This window comes from Dendrobates tinctorius, unplaced genomic scaffold, assembly GCF_039654945.1.
Source record: "Dendrobates tinctorius isolate UK_male_01 unplaced genomic scaffold, ASM3965494v1 ptg000163l, whole genome shotgun sequence".
In the NCBI taxonomy this organism is placed as follows: Eukaryota; Metazoa; Chordata; class Amphibia; order Anura; family Dendrobatidae; genus Dendrobates; species Dendrobates tinctorius.
The window spans coordinates 16,249,596-16,254,871 of record NW_027361830.1 but is presented as its reverse complement, the minus strand read 5'-3'; the positions used below and the strand labels follow the sequence as shown (position 1 = coordinate 16,254,871).

Below are 5,276 nucleotides of genomic sequence, written 5' to 3'. Positions count from 1 at the left end.
CCATAGTTGAGGTCTACCTATGATGTAAATTACAGACGCCTCTCATCTTTTTAAGTGGTGGAACTTGCACTATTGCTGACTGACTAAATACTTTTTTTCCCCACTGTATATACCTGTTATCCAGTGATACTGTACCCTTTCTCAACTTTCTACAATCTTGTTGAATCCATACTGGGCCTGAGACCATCTGAGTCTGCCACCTGATTAGAGATGAGAAAAAGGAGGACATAGAATCCATTTCCATTGCAAAACATGTATAAATTTATTTATCAAAAAGAAGGACACGTATAAGAGATACAGGATATTACAAAATCCAATAAAATGGGTAATCACATAAGGCCCGATACTAAAAAGACAAACAAGTGGGCAGCCTGTGATGGGAATGGATATCCAAAGTCAATACCACAAAAGTTGATGATGTAAGATAATTAAGCAATGAAATCCCACGTGGACTCAGGGTTCAGGTGTTCCCTTCTTTTCCTATTGATGATTTAGAAATTAAGGGGCAATGGGAGGAGTTGGCCAATGTATGCTCCAGGGGGTTTATGGAACTCCTTATCCGACTGAATGACAAAACTATAGCTGACCTTGATCAGGAGATTGAGGAGTTACAAAATTTGATCAAAAAAGACATGTCCAGTGACGAATTGGTTTTATTCAATCGTGAATTGGATCTTGACTTTAACAAATGGGAGAAGGAAATTTGTGAGATAAAAACAAAGAAATTCTCAAGAGACACTAGTGACTATCAATCTGATACAGTGTACAGATGGAATCATAGATTTAAATCATCAAGAAATCCCAAACGGGGGAGATCATTTTCAGTTACTTCATATGCTTCAAGTGAAGGATCAGTTAAATCCAACTCTAATTCGTTGGGAACACGTTTTGGTACCAATCGGGAAGCACAAGCTAATAAAACAAAATCTCATCCACCTAAGAAAATTGACAAATCTAAAAGTCAGACGCTTCAGGTAATCAACCTGTCCAATCATGTGTTGACTCCGATTCAAGTTGAGTTATTATCTAAAGGTCTCACTTTTTCTCCCACAAATTCTTTTGATTTGTTTACAGCTGTAAAAGACCTGTACCTGTTTTCTCGAAAATTGATTCTCAAAAAATTTCACAACAGTAAGAAACAGGATCCACCGACAACTAGTCAGTTGGAGGAGGAGGCCCTCGTTATATAGGAGGAGCTTTTGGGGGAACAACAGCCTAACTCTACAGGTATGTTTCCTCAAACCATACGTCCAAAATCCACTAGGTTCCCTCCCTTGTCCCTATGTCCAGCAGTGGAGATCTTTACAAGGTTGGTTATTGAGGATTTTGGCAGGATCTCTACGAGACGTAATCCCGATAACCTCACGGCACAACAACGTGTGGCCATTGAAGAATTAAAATCTTTTCCAGATGTGGTTATAAAGCCTGCGGACAAGGGGGGGAACATAGTGGTTTGGCCTCAGGAAATGTATGAAAAAGAGGCCAATAAACAACTGCGAGATAGAGTAACTTACCGTAAACTGGATTGTAGTCCCTTGAAGGCCTTTTCAGATGCCTTGGAGGAGATTCTTTTTAGGGCCCTTGAACAGGGTATTATCCCCAAACAAATTTTTGAGGGCCTCCTGACCAAATTCCCAAGGATCCCTACCATTTATTTTGTGCCCAAGATTCACAAGGACCCCCTCGATCCGCCGGGACGTCCTATCGTGTCGGGCATGGGAGGGTTATGTGAACCTATATGCCAATTCATTGATCACTATTTAAAACCATTAGTTGAGGCACTTCCTTCCTATGTCAGAGACACGACGGACGTCCTGGCTCGGATCGATGGGATGTCCTTGGAATCAGATATGTTTCTTGTCACTGCAGACATTGAGTCGCTGTACACATGCATCCGCCACCAAGATGGCATAGATGCTTGTCGATTTTTTCTCAGAAGTAGTAATTGGGATGGCCCCACATGTGATCTGGTCCTAGAGTTACTTGAATATGTTCTTACACACAACTTTTTCGTCTTTAAAGACGTTTTTTATTTGCAGCAGTGCGGCACTGCCATGGGCGCGGCCTGTGCCCCCTCTTTCGCTGGCCTCTTCCTGGGGTACTGGGAGCGGGAGGTTTTTGCGGGGGAGGGGGGGCAGGCCGTTGAACATGTGCAGTGCTGGCTGCGCTACATTGATGATTTGCTCATGGTGTGGCAGGGTTCAAAATGAGATCTTCAAGAATTCATGGAGAGTTTAAATAACAATGGTTACAACATCAAATTGACCTATACTTGCAGTAATTCTGTGGTGGATTTCCTGGACATCAAGATCCGGGTGGACAACATGTCCAGCCTACAGACTGATGTTTACAGGAAGCCCACCTCAGTGAATTCACTTCTCCATGCTGGATCCTGCCACCCATGGGCAACCATCAGGGCCATCCCGGTTGGTCAATTTTTGCGCATTAGGCGCATCTGCTCTTCGGAGGCAACATTTTTGGATCAAGCCGGGGAACTTAGAGATCGTTTTCTCAAACGGGGCTACAGTCGACGCTGTGTCAAGAAGGGCTTTGACAGAGCAAGAAAAACAAATCGGCTGGCCCTATTACAACCAAACATCAACAAGAAAAAACAAGAGCAGGGCTGTGTCAGATTTATCTCCACTTTTAATGGGGGATGGAACCAAATGAAGGACATACTTACCAAACATTGGAATATTCTAAGGACGGAGGTCTCATTGACGAATATAATCTCTGAGCATCCGCTCATGACATATCGTAGAAGCCCCAATTTAGGGGATATGTTGGTACGTTCACATTATGTCCCACACATCAAAAATCCTTTTGATTCTCGTGGTCCTCCTCTGGGATGTTACCCTTGCGGTAACTGTATCGCATGTAAAAATATTGTGCGGACATCGTCTTTTCAATCTGTAGATGGAACAAGAACTTATTCAATTAGACAACACATAACTTGTAATACTGCACAGGTCATCTATTACGCCACGTGTGGATGCCCGAAAGTGTATATAGGCCTTACGAGCCGCCAACTTAAACTACGTGTCCGTGAACATGTCCGTGACATCTTGGCGTCTAAAACAATAACTGATTTGACACAGCTTAAAACGATACCTAAACATTACAATCTTGTACATAATAGCGACCCTAAATCTTTTCTAGTGAGAGGCATTCAAAACGTAAAAAGTGGTATCAGAGGCGGTGACATCAAACGCCTCCTTGCACAGAAGGAATGCAAATGGATCATGGTTCTTGGGACTATGACACCACAAGGGCTGAATGAATCACTCAGCTTCGCGCCATTTTTGTGATCTATAGTATTATTATTATTTTTTCTGCCTGCCATCTCTAGATAGGTATCTCTCTCTCTCTCCCTCTTTTAATTCTTTATATGTTGTTTTTATGTCATGAGTGTCTTTTGGATTGTTGCACTCATTTTTAATTTTCTATTTGTCTGGCTATAGATAATACAATTCTTCTGTTGATGTCCTGCATTGGGAGTTTTACTATCACGCAATCAACATGCGGTATGGTGATCTACGTGGCAAGCTCATCACTGAACTCACGACAATATATGCTTATGTTTCGGCACATTATCTACAGAAAGTATAAAAACAGAGGACTTGGTGCGAATGGAAGAATATGTATCATGGTGACATTTTATTACCTCCCATTTTTGCCTCTTATTGTATTTATTTTTCTCTCTCTTTCTGTTCTGATGGATGCACATGCATTCATTGGTTGCATTGTTATATGTGCCATTCTGCTTTTTGTTTGTTGGCTATTCCCTCAGTAGACACCACTTATAGACAGCATACGCATGGTTGATTAGCTTAACATCTCCTCTCATTCATTTACATTTCTTTTCCCTCCCCTCCCTATCCCTCCCCTCCCCTTTCCCCTCCCTTCCCCTCTCCCTCTTCCCATTCCTTCCCCACCACCCTCCCCCTTTCTTATTTATATGGGTCTAAGTCATCCGTTGTGCCGTGACCCTGTTATGGCTGAGTTCACGCGCGCCACACATGCAAATAACATATTGGACGGACGCTGCCTGTGTGGCGGTCTAGCGCCGGCCGCCCTCATGTGGCGTCTGTTTACTATGCCCGCCTGTCCTGGCGGTTACCCAGGCAGCGGTCAGATGCCGGCCGCTTTTGGATGACGCCAGCTGACTGACGGGTGGCGTCATAGATATAAGTGCGCATGTGTGGGGCTCATTCCATGATAGGCTCACGGCAGTCAGGTGACTTCTCCCAGCCAGTCATATAACTGGGATGTTCACAATAATAGCCACGCCCCCCAAGGAAGCGGTCCTGCATACCGCGAAACGCGCGTAGGGGTACACAAGTCGGCGCCTGTCATACATCTGGACATGATGGGTATGTCTATCTAGCTTATTTAAGCACACTTTGTCTTTTCCCACATTGTTTTTACTCACATGCCACATCATTCTCTACCACATGATATGTAGCTGAGCCTTGCACAGATCCAGTGGTGGAACATGTCAGCTCATTTACATCTAGTGCAGTCATTATTGGTATCACCAGCATTATCCATCCGGGCTACACGTATGATATAATATTGCCCAAGGGGGAAAATAATTTTTTGTTTTTGGTGACCTCTGCACTAATATATTCCACCATGTACTTCTTTGGCTGGTAGAATAACTACATTTCATTGCTTAATTATCTTAATTATCTTACATCATCAACTTTTGTGGTATTGACTTTGGATATCCATTCCCATCACAGGCTGCCCACTTGTTTGTCTTTTTAGTATCGGGCCTTATGTGATTACCCATTTTATTGGATTTTGTAATATCCTGTATCTCTTATACGTGTCCTTCTTTTTGATAAATAAATTTATACATGTTTTGCAATGGAAATGGATTCTATGTCCTCCTTTTTCTCATGATATTGAGAATCGTCTCCATTATATTTGACTTTATGAGGCATTATCAAGGTATTTTACTCTTTAATGTAATAGGATGTTCTTTTGGAGTTTTCTTTTTCACTGATTAGAGATGAGCAGTGTTCGAGTCGACCTGTTCGCCAAGTTCAAATTCGAGCTGTTTTGGGCGGTGTTCGAGCCGTTCGTCGAACTCGAACACTTTGCTTAAAATTCGGCTATTAGAGGTTCCGTTCGAGAACGGTTCGTTCACCAAAAGCGTAACTTTATTTTCACATTAATATTGGATTTAAATGTTAATAGACAGTTTCATGGCATAGTAGCGGTGTCTGGTAGCCAGCGGTGTAGTGTACCTGTCAAGGAGCTACACCGTG

The 5,276-nt window shown here is 42.7% G+C and overlaps 1 long non-coding RNA gene across 1 annotated transcript; it reads left to right on the top strand.

The window, feature by feature from the left end:
* Window positions 1-492: 492 nt before the first annotated feature.
* Window positions 493-3,629, top strand: LOC141052816 (uncharacterized). Its single transcript, XR_012220903.1, has 3 exons — window positions 493-974; window positions 1,075-1,227; window positions 3,462-3,629. It is a non-coding gene; the product is annotated as an uncharacterized lncRNA (long non-coding RNA).
* Window positions 3,630-5,276: the final 1,647 nt, after the last annotated feature.